Source organism: Ochotona princeps, chromosome 30, assembly GCF_030435755.1.
Source record: "Ochotona princeps isolate mOchPri1 chromosome 30, mOchPri1.hap1, whole genome shotgun sequence".
In the NCBI taxonomy this organism is placed as follows: domain Eukaryota; kingdom Metazoa; phylum Chordata; class Mammalia; order Lagomorpha; family Ochotonidae; genus Ochotona; species Ochotona princeps.
In genome coordinates this window covers 10,109,327-10,121,671 of record NC_080861.1, presented here as the reverse complement: position 1 = coordinate 10,121,671, position 12,345 = coordinate 10,109,327, and positions in this window count along the sequence as shown.

Sequence of the window (12,345 nt, the reverse complement as noted above, 5' to 3'; positions counted from 1 at the left end):
TTCTGCAGATACATAGGTAAGCATATCTATACACTTATCTATTGATCTTGTACAGGAAGGTTGCCTTAGAACATATTTGTCCTTTAGGGTTTGGTTTCACTGAGCTTAATGGTCTCTAATTTGGACCATTTGGTTGTAAATGGTAGAATTTATTTTTAATGACTGAGTAGTGTTCCGTAGAGTAGACATACTGTAGTTTCTTTATCCACTCTTTTGGCATCTGGGTTGTTTCCATGTCTTCCCTATTGTAGATTGTGCTGCTGTAAATGAGTACAGGTCACTTACGAAAATTCCATTTCCTTTGGATATATTCCCAAAAGTGGGATAGCTGGATCATATGGCAGATCACTTTTTCAGTTCCCTTAGCACTCTCCATACTGACTTCCATAGCGGTTGGCTTAATCTACACTCCTACCAGCAGCGAAGGAGGGTACCTTTCTCCCCACATCCATGCTAGCAGGTATTGTTAGTAGAGTTCTGAACGTAGGTCAATCTCACTGGAGTTAAGTGGAACCTCAGTGTGGTTTTCATTTGTATCTCCCTGATAGCAAGGGAGCTTTAACATTTTCCCACATTTTCTTAACCCAGATGTCCATTAACAGATAAATGGATAGTGTGTATCTTAGCTGTTGTGGACTGAACTGCAATAAACATTGGTACACAAATAATTGTTGATCTAGTTTTTTGATCAAATTCTCAGGAGTGGGATAGGTTTGTTATGATCCGTTAGAACTCTGAGAAATCGCCTTGTGCTCCAAAATGATTGTACCAGTTTACATTCCCACCAACAGTAGTTTAGGGTAGCTTTTCCCCCACATCCTCACCAGTATTCACTGTTTTTTGATTATCAGGTGATAGCCATTCTGACAGAAGTCTCATTGTGGTTTTTATCTGTATTTACCTGACAACTAATGATGCTGAGCATTTTTCACATGTCTGCAGGCTGCTTTATTTCATCCTTTGAAAATTACCTGTTTACAACCTTTTCCCTTTTCTTAACTGGATTCCTGAGTTTTTTGCTCTTTGTATATGCTGGATACTAATGTTTTGAGTTTCATAGTTCATATTTTCTTCCATTTTTTGCTTTATAGTACATTAAATGGTGATACGTGGGTGTACTTTATGCATGTCACAGGCCAACCAGAATGATTACCACCAGGAAGGTTTTTTGTTTTTGTTTTTCAGTGATTATTTTTTTAAATCCATGACATAGAAAGGGTTGTTGATGGAGACGTGGGAAGAACAGCCCGAGTCGGCACAACAGCACATTGTTTTCAATTGACTTTGCCATTGCACTCTGCTTCTCTGCCCCCTCAACAACCATCTTAGTCTAAGGGCAAAGTGACTTCTGTCCTGGTATTCTGCCTTCTGCTCTTGACCCTTAGTCATTTCCCGCTTGATTTCCAGAACCTCCTTGGTTCTCTACCTCCTCCTCTCCCCAATTTCTATTTTGTTGTCACATTGATTGCTATACATAGCTCCATGAGGTCTCCTCAAGAAAGTCAAGATTAGTTTTGTAGAATGCTGACCTAGTTGAATTGCTCGCTCAGAATACACTTCCTCCGGATGGCTCTTCAACCTCCTGCAGCTGCAGTTGGTCGTTCTGTGGGCTCCTCAGAGGGGCTTTCTCTTACTGCACTGGCCTGTTTCAATTTTCTTCATAGCTTTTATCATTACCCGATTTCTTTGAAAGTTACCTTCATAACAGGGTGGCCTTGTCTAATCTGATGCTTCATCTGTAGGGCCTAAAATATCACCTATATAATAGATTTTAAAATAAACCTGTATTAGTTAAACACCTAAAGTCAAATTTTGAAGGATACCTGTATTAGCATAAAATGGTTATTCTGACTATTTAGAAGACTATAAAAGATCTAAAAATCCTTGTCGGGGATCAACATCAGTCTTGGACACATCTTCATCTACCTGCTTCATGGAACCTGGGACCACTCATTTTTCCCATAAAGGTCTAAAAAGGGCTTGAGGCTAGATCGGAGATCGTGGGAGGATAACAAAGGAAGAAAAATGACTGAATACCATCTGCAGTAGAATGGATCTATTGCCATAGACTATCCCTAAATAAATCACAGTATATATGCAGTGAAATAAGAGGGTGATTGGAGGCTGTGATTATTTATATAGTTGGCTCCTGAATGGGTCCATAATCCTTGGTTCAGCTTTCTGTTCATGTTCCTGGGAAGGCAGTAGAGAATGGTCCAGTGTTAGACTCATTTCCACTCAGTTCCAAGCTCCTGGCTTTTTCCTGACATAGTTCTGAGTGTTTGGCCATTTGGAAAATCAACGAATACATGAAAGATCTTTCTCTGGCTCTTTTCATTCTGTCATACTTTCGAATAAATCATTCGAGACCTCATTAGTCTAACCACGGGATCACAACTCTATCAGCTGGCAGCAGACATGACATTGTGATGCCTGTAGAACCAAGTAGTTAGGTGATGACAACCAGTGGCAATGAACTGACTGGGCTATTTGCATTCTTCATGAATATTGGGGACAGATAGTTACCCTTTGTAGAACTTCCACTTGCTCCTTTTACATTAGAATTCCTTCTGATCTTCCAGAACCGTGAACCGTTTGGTAAAAATACATTCTAGGTGGCTTGTTTTATTTAAAAACGTGAAGGATGTGTGACTGAACAGGCAATTTCTAACATCCTTTCTCCACTTCTGTACACCCAGTTTGCATTCCCATGAGCATTCATGGCTGGCATTTTGAAGAACATCATGCTTACAATTCCTTTAAGGAGACTCCAGTTTGGCTCAGAGTTGACTTGAAAAGCACAGCTTGTTTCCTTATTTCAGCAGAAGAAAATAGCTCCTGTCACTTGCAATCTGTAGTAATTCAGAACTGGGTAGCCCTGCATGAAGTGGCACTTTAGTTGCTGTGTTTTATAGTCTCTGTGGATTTCCTCTCTGGTTACACTATTCTGTTCGACCAGTCTTAAGTGCAAGCCCCAGTTTCCCTACCCTTTGCCTCAATTTCTCTGGCTTGTGCTTGCAAATGGCACTCTATTACTGTGAATTTTGCTCTTACTGTTCCCCTAGGATCTTAGATCTCTGTGAATTAGTCCTCAAGCATTTCTGTGCATTTTCAGTGCGTATCACAGGCATTCATAAGCTACCCAGACTTACTCTGGGCTTCACCACATTGATAGTCACGTGCTGTCAGCCCTTAAGATGGTAATGTCAAATAGGGAAGGATATGGGAGGATTTTGAACTATGGTTCCAAATTCCCTGATGTGTTTTCATTCATGATGGGTTTGTAGCCCTTTACCAACATTAGGATGTGTGTCTCATGGCGTTGATCAATACAGCATGGCAGAAATGTAAGTGGTTTCTAGAGTAGGACCCTAAATGCCTTACATTGCCACATAGCTGTCTCAGAAGTCTGCACTCCAGCTGCTTCTCCTGTGATACATTGGCAGATCCCACTCTCCAGGTATTGAGCGGTTTGTTTTCACTGGAGGGCTTGGATAGGTGCTGTGGCCAACAGTCATTGCTGAATCCAACTTTCAAGGCTTTGTAGCCAAACAAGTATGGATAAACCTCTGGTCATCCCATACCTAACCATATGGATCAGCTCCAGATCCCTTTAGTCTTAGCTGAGGACACAAACCTTGGGGAGCTGAGACCAGCCCTTCTGACCCTTGGGATCAGGGGACTCAAGTGAGAAATTTGCACATGACATTTGGGATGGTTGGTTATGAGAATTGGAACAGAAGGCCTGGCTCTGCCTTCAGGTTTTGTGCTGCTCTTTCAGGGGTTGCCAGCAGAGCCCTATGTGGCTCTTTGCTCCCTCTCCGTTCATTCCCACAAATGGGCTTCCCTACTGGCCAAAGAACTCTGGGCTTGGTTTCTTTCATTGGTTAAAGGCTGAGACGTCTGTCGATACTGAGGCTAGGCCTATCCCACTTCTTCTCTAGACAGTTTTTTCCCCCAAACATTTTTCAGTACCCATTTGAGAAAAGGCTCGTGTGGGCACTTTCCATCAGTTTTCCAAATGAACTCAGACAAAAGTTAATGCCAGTTATTTCTAACTTATGTTTAACCTAATGACTTCCACTTAAACTAGAAAAGGGATGATTGGAACAGGCATTTAACCTAGTAGTTAGGATGTGCACATCCCACATCATTGTCCCTCGGATTAATAACTGGCTCCTGTCACCTGTGAATAGGATCCTAGGAGGCAGAGGTGAAGGCTCAGGCGATGGGGCTCCTGCTAGTCACGTGGGAGACCTGGACTCTGGATTCTGAAGCTTCAGATCCTGATCGGTCCACCAGAGGAGGGCCTGAGACAGTGGCTACCTTGGTGTTCATGGAGTATCTGGAAAACTGGTGCGGTTGGGGAATGCCTTTAGCCCTGTTTGCATATTTGAGTCATTGCAGTAAACTAGAATAGACAGTTTATAAACTTATCTCTAACAGTCCAGGATGCTGGGAAGTTCAAGATCAAGATGCTGGCAGATTTATTAAGGGATCACATCCTAGCTCAAAGATGGCTGTCTTATTGCATACTCACGTGGGTGGAGCTCACTGAGGTTTTTTCTTTTTGAGGATACTAATCCCACTTACGGGGGCTGTGTCTTCATGGCCTAAGGACCTAGTCATCTCCTGTAGTTCCTACCTCATGTTGGGGATTGAATTTCAATGTATGAACCTTATGGTGGCATAAACATTTAGGTCATTGGAAGAGATTTGCTCCAAATCAAGTTACACAGAGCAAGGTATCTGCAACATCAACATATGAAAGACAAACTTCAGAGTAAAACAGCCTGAGGAGGGATGGTAGGGGGTTGATGGAAGCCAGTGGGAGAGGACAGAGGGAGTAGGAGAGGAGAGTATTTCAACTGATTGCTTGTGATGTTCTTGTTCACTGTTTCTTGGTTATGAAAAAATAGTTGTACCTGTCTGAGCTGAATTCACGGAGAGCATATATAACAGCCTACACATGGTGATGTGGTCTTAGTTCCCCCAAATGTTTGGACGTTGTGTATCCATTGACATCACTACTCAGAGCACTGTAAACGTTTTTGGAGCAAGCCATCTGCATTTACTTTGATCTTAGGCTTATTGGAAGTATGAGACTAAGTGATTCTGCATTTTGGATACAAGACATTCGTTGTTTCTCTTGTATTCTGCAGTATGGGCTTCTTTATTGTTAAATGCTTTGCACCTTCCATGAATCTGTTATGTAAATGGACTACACCAAATTGGTTCCTGTCTTTAGTGAACAATGAAAGCACTGAGGTGAATGTGGCTGAGGCACTCGGCACTTCACATACTGTGAGGCAACACTACACGGTGAAACACTGGTCTACATTCCCAGTCCCCTGTGCACTTGTTTGCAGGTAACTGCTGCATTGATCCTTTCTCCCAGGTTGCCAGGATCTTGTGACTTGCACAAGGAACAGAATTTAACAGTTTTGCTTATTACTACTTCACAGCAGGTCTTTGTGGTTAAGTACGATTCTCTCTAGAATCTCTCCTCCCAGAGCAATACACTGAAACAGTCGCTGACTGCCATTCATGCGTGCAGGACACTTTGTTTCACACACGATCCGTCACCATATTCCTACTTGCCCAAGAGAAGGGACCATTATGCTAGGGTTACCTTTGGGCTGACTGGCCCCCGAGTTTATTATACACCACCAGCTCAGCTGCCTGACTAGGAAATTCTAGATCCGCTGGGGATGCTTTGGGAATAAGAGCTAAGAAAAAAGCCTGGTGGATAAGGCTGAATTTCATCCTAAGACAACTCTTCAGGGCAAGGCAGGCTCCCTTCTTCCTTGTTCATATCTGCATGGCAAGGAAGCTCCCACGCATCAAAATGAAGTGGAAATGAGAGGTTTGGGAATGAATGTGCCTTCTGGGATCAATTTTCCAAAGTTATCTTTCTTACTAAGTGAAAGATGCAGCAGTTAGAGGGTCCCTAATGCCCAGCTGGCTGGATTTCTAATTCAGGTTGTCCGCCACCAACTAGATATGACAACAAATAAAGGAACAACCATTTTTGTTCACATCTTTCATAGTAGATAACTAGATGCCAACTCATGTTTTAACCTGAAGATGGAAACTTAGGACTTTCTTGCTCTGTTTGAGATTATTTTTGAGTGCAGACAAGCCTTTAATGTCTAACGCTAATCTGTAGCATATGTGGGCCAGAGCATTACAGAAAACAATTTGTTGAGACTGTAGCCATACTTTATCTTATTCTATGCAGTGTCTATATGTAAGTACTAATGTGTAGCAGAACATAACTTCGTTTTCTCAAATATTAAATTTCAAACTCGTATATACAAGTCTAGCACTTCTTAACGAGGGAACTGGCATTGCCAAGGAGTTTGCAAATATGCAGCCACAAGGAGGCACCCAAGCACCAAATTAAAAATTAACACCAAAAAAGTGTGGAGCATGCCACTTTTGGCAATGCATTAAACCGATGGTTATTGTGTGGGAAAGAAGTGAATTGTGGGCCCTCTGACCGAACTAATTTGTTGAAGCTTCTACTGATGTGTCGGAGTATTGATTCAAATAAACATAGGCACCACATATTCTTCACTTAGTAATGAGCTGGCTTTAAATCATATGAGAGTAACACTCCGGCTTAAGGCCTTCCAATGGCGTCTTTCCATTTTGAGCAACTGCAAATCCTTTCCAAGGCCTGCAAATCTTTGCACAGCTTGGTTCCCATTCCCCTTTTCCTCCCCGCCTCTCCTCCCCTTTTTCCCCTCTCCTCCTCCTTCCCTCTGCCTGTCTGTCCCCATCCTTCCCTATGTCTCCGTTTTTTTGCTCTAGAGTTTTACTAGAAACCTAGATGCGCAGAGGAGATAGGGAGTGAGCCAGCTGACCAAAAGTCTCTAAGTTGCTGCAACATCTGGAGCTGCATTGATCTGGAGCCAGGCGCCTGGAACTTCTTCCTTGACTTCCTGGATGCAGACCTAGCCCCTTTCTGATTCCACATCTCTCCCCACAGTCTCACTACTATAACCATGGTTGGGTCCTGGAATGGGTCATCTCTGGCTGGCGGGGTGACTCTCTTCTGACTCTGTTCCTCCTCCCAGATCTTTGTCTGCCTCCCTTTTCCTCACTCTGGCATTCCGTCTGCATGCTGCCTCGAATTCACCTTAGTCTGTTAGTTTCTTACAAGCTGGGATTCTTCTGCTGGCTTAGGTGTTTCCCATCCATCTCCTGGCTTCTGTATTTAAACATGCCTTGGGGTGGAAACCATGGCTGCTTAATGACTTCGACATTCAGTGTGTAGCACTGTAGTGAGTGTAAGGTATATGCAAAATATGGCTGCAATTGAATGAGTCTTTGTAATTGCAACTTGTTTGGTCTCAGCATGTTCCTGAAATACTGGCCACAGATGCAACTTTTCAATACAGTTACCCCCCGGCAATAATCTTGACCCATAATGTTGCTTTTCCTACAACCTCCAGAAAAGGCGGCAAATGCTGTCTGAGGAAATCCAAAGAGTTCTTGGAATAAACTGACAGCAGCATTTTTGCACAAACAAAATTAAAACTGAAAAAGCTAGCATCTTCCACTGCTGTCGTTTGGCCTGTGGGGATTTACGCTTGTCTTTGGAACTTGAGCCCAATAGTTGCTCCTGACCCCTTGCAGTGTATCTCACAGAACCATTGCAGGTGTTGAAAGGACTGGAGATTGCTGCCCCTGGCTGTTACCTGAAGGAGCATGTCAGCTGCCAACTCAGTGCGTAGCTGATGTCTTAGCAAGTCCGTGTCTTAGAAGCAGGTGGCTGGAAGAGCAGCTCTGGTTCTGACAGAACTTAAAATTCCCAGCTCTATTGTAGCCAGATTGTACAACTTAGCAAACTTGGGATTGTGCCAAATTCATTCTTTTTCTGTGTATAAATAATTCATTGGATTTGAGTTGAGCAAGTTTCTAGGACTTATGCAAGAGTGATTGGTAAAGCTACTGCCTGTGGTGTTGGCATGTCCTATCGGCATTGGTTTGGTTCCTGGCTGCTTCACTTGACTCCAGCTCCCTGCTAATGTGCCTGGGCCTCTACACCCGCGTGGGAGACCAGGAAGAAGCTGGCTCTACACTGGCCAGCTTCCAGGTGCTGTGGCCATTTGGGGAACTAGTGGATGGAAGGTCTCTCTAACTCTGCCTTTCAAATCAATAAATTAATCTTTCTAAAAATCTTTTCCATCAATGATAATTCAAACTTAATTTTTCCTGCTTATTCTCAAGGAACTTCTTAAACTGTATGCAGTTACCAGCAAAATAAATGCTTCCCTTCTGGAAATGTATTCATGGAAGCTTCTCCAAAGATACATGTTTGATATTTTCACAGGAAGAAAGTTGACACATCATGTGCTGGGAAGAACATTCCAAAAATCAAATATTGGAATGTTCACTAAAGAACCAGAAAAGATGCTTACATGATAGTTTTTAAGATTTCTTCTAGAAAAATTATTTTAAAGATAGAGAAGGGGAGACAAGAGAAACTGAGAGGTCTTCCATGTGCTGGTTCACTTTTCTGCCTGTCTACAACAGCCAGGGCTGGGCTGGGCTGGAGCCAGGAGCTTCTTCCAGGTCTCACATCGGCACAGGTGCCTAAGGATCTGAGTCATTACTTTGCCTTCCCAAGCTGTAAGGGAGCTGGAACAGCCAAGACATGAACCAGCATTCATATGAAATGCCAGCATGGCAGGAGGCTTAAGTTACTACCCCATTGTGCTGTTCCCACCTTTGGTTGTCTTTTTTTTTTATTTTTTTTTTTGAAGTGTTATAATTTATTTTTATATATATATTGTATTTTAGTTGACAATCTTTACATAGTTAATTACGGTAAAAAAAAAAGGCTCGGGGGGTATAGGGAAGTGGGTAATAGTATGATGTCCATATTGTTTCGATCATGTATCTGAGGTAAAGGGGGATATTGAGGAAGAAGCCCCACCCAGTTTCCCACCCACCCCAAGTCCCGGATGTGGGGCATGCTCTGAGATCCTTGCTCAAATGGTTTTAATAGTTCTCCAGTTATGAATCGCTGCCAGTTTCACTCGATGAGGTCGTCCACTGATTGACACAGTCCATCCTAGAGTCTTCATTTGCCCAGTATTTCGCTGCCAACATATAGCTGAGGTGGTTGATTGACTTGCTCTGTCCTGTCTTTTCTTGGCTAGGGTTCTGAGTCTAGCAGTTCGACTGGGGAGATCTCCAAAGAAACTTTGAGATATTCCCAGACCAGATTCTTGTATGCTCTAGCAAGCACAGGGCCTGGCACAGTCTGTCACCACGATCAGCTGGTGGTTTCAATTGCTGGGTTGGTTCTGTTTTCAGTCCTGACTTCCACTGGAATCAATGGGTGTTGCAGTCCAGCCTGGCTCTGTCCAGCACACACTCGGCCCTTGCATCAACCAGTGAGAGCTGCAGCCTAGTAGGAGCGACCCACAATAACCCCCACCAGGCCCGCCCCCTACCCCGGTTTGCCAGTATGTATAGCAGACTAGTCCAGTCTGTCCCACATCCTATTTGGCTCTTGTACTTTTCAGTGGGTATTAAAGCTTAGTTCCATCTAACCAACTCAACTCTCCAGCCCTCACGGATGTTGAGTGCCTCTCTGTCTAGCCACCCCAGCCCCCGTCTAAGCTTTCATGCCCTCCCACGGGAGTAGTGACCCAAGAGGGGGGAACCCACTATTTCCCTCCCAGGTCTTTCAATCCCGGTTTATGCACTCTTCGGGTGGTTCTGTGATTTGACTTGACAGAATTAGTCCCCAGTGCCAGCTTCTGCCAGTTGATGCTGTGGCTAAGCCCAAACATCCCTCACCCACTAATTTATGCTTGCACCAGCAGGAATCATCTGCCTAGCCTGGCTTTTCCCTGATCTAGTCCACGTGCAGTGCACAGGTGTTGCAGCCTTGCTTAGTCTGCTCTGTCCCCATCCCAGCCCAAGCTCTCCAGTGGAAGTAGCTGTCTGGCGAGGGGACCAGCCCCTTAATCCCCCCTGCCAGCTCTGCCCCTCCCTTCCTGGTTCTCGCGCGTGCTGGTTGGGTGCTGCAGTCAAATCCAGTACAGGCAACATCACCCTAGCGTTCCATAACATGTGCTGGTTTTGTCGCGACCAGTCCCGGCTCAACCCACACCCTGTTCTGGTGTTCGGATTTACCAGTGTGACATGAACTGACTCAGCCTGGTCTGCCCCTGATCCATGTCAAATGTATGCCAGTGGGAAACTTTCCATGGCCTATTCTGGGCTGTTCCCTATAATGCTTCTTGCGCTTATCTGCAGGGACTGTGTCCTGTCGGGAGTTGCCCAGGCTCCTCCATCAGAACCTCTCCCAATGCCAGATTTTGCGCATACCAGGGGGTCCATGAGCCAGCCCTATTCAGTTCACCTCATGTCCTAGCCGGAACAGTGGCTTTTCCTGGCTGGCTTTCACCCCGTTCTGGTTCTTGTTGGATGTTTCAGCCCAGCCACCCACCTTTGGTGTTTATTTATTTTTTTAATTATTTATTATTTAACTTCATTAATTACATTGTATTATGTGACACAGTTACATAGATACTTGGGTTCTCCCACCCCTCCCCAAACCCTCCCACCATGGTGGATTCCTCCACCTTGTTGCATAACCACAGCTCAAGTTCAGTTGAGATTCCCCCATTGCAAGCGTATACCAAACAGAGTCCAGCATCTTATTGTCCAGTCAAGTTCAACGGCTTCTTAGGTATACCCTCTCTGGTCTGAAGACAGAGCCAGCAGAGTATCATCCCAGTCAATTGAAAGCTCCAACATACCATCAGCAAAAATTTACATCATTATGGAATTAATTGACATAGTAATGAGTAACCAATATGTTAAAAGTAAATGCGAATTCCCAGCCACCTTCTGTGACCACCTCACCTATACTTCAATTTAGTTTATACACAACATATAACATTCATAACATAACACATTATACATAACATCATATCATCTTAAATTAAGGCAAACATGTGGTATTTAACCTTTTGGGATTGGCTCATTTCCCTTAGCATTATGGTTTCCAGTTTGGCCCATTTGGCCACAAAGAACTGCATTCTGTTTTTTTTTAATAGCTGAGTAGTATTCCATGGAGTAGATGTACCATAGCTTTCTTATCCAATCCTCTGTTGATGGGCATTTTGGCTGCTTCCATGTTTTTGCAATTACTGATTGTGCTGCTATGAGCATAGGAGTGCATGTTGGTTTCTCATAAAGCAAGTGTTCTGGATATATTCCTAGGAGTGCTATTGCTGGATCATACGGTATGTTGAATTTGAGTTGTTTGAATGTTCTCCATACTGATTTCCATAGAGGCTGTACCAGCCTGCAGCCCCACCAGCAGTGGAGTAGGGTTCCCTTTTCCCCGCAACCTCGCCAACAAGTGTTGTTGGTGCTTTTATTCATGTGGGCCAGTCTTACTGGCGTTAGGTGGTACCTCATTGATGTTTTAATTTGGATTTCCCTTATTGCCAGGGAACTTGAGCATTTTTTCATATGTTTATTTGCCATTTGGGTTTGTTCCTTTGTGAAGTGTTTGCCCATTTCCCGTGCCCATTTCTTGAGTGGCTTGTTTTGACATTTTGGTTGTTTTGTAGCTCTTTCTATATTCTGGAGATCAGCCCTCTATCACCTATGTCGTGTGCGAAGATCTTCTCCCATTCTGTGGGTTGCTTTTTTACTTTGTTGTTTCTCTAGCTGTACAGAAGCTTCTTAGTTTGAGGTCCCAATTGTTTATTTTGGTCTCGATTTCTACTGCATTTGGAGTCTTTTTTTAGGAAGTGAGGGCCTACCCCTAAGTGTTCCAGTGTGTTTCCAACACTTTCTTCCAAAAGTTTGAAGGTTTCAGGATGTAGGTTTAGATCTGTTATCCATTTAGATCTGATCTTAGTGTATGGTGAAAGATGTGGATCTATTTTTTTGTTTCTGCAGGCTATTAACCAGTTGTCCCAACAGCATTTATTGAACAGACCTTCCCATTTGCCTGGGTTGTCGTTTGTCTTTTTGTCAAAGATTATTTGGCTGTATCTGTGTGGGTTTCCTTCTGGTGTTTCTATTCTGCTCCATTGATCTTTATTTTTTTGCCAGTACCACGCTGTTTTGATAACCACTGCCCTATAGTATGTCCAGAGGTCCGGAACTGTGATTCCTCCTGCTAACTTCCTGTTCTTGAGAATGGTTCTAGCTATCCGTGGTTTTTTGTGCTTCCAGATGAACTTTTGGATCATTGTTTCCAGTTCCATGAAGAATGTTTTGGGCAATTGATTGGGATTGCGTTGAATGTATATATTGCTTTTGGTAGTATAGACATTTTAATGATATTGATTTTACCTA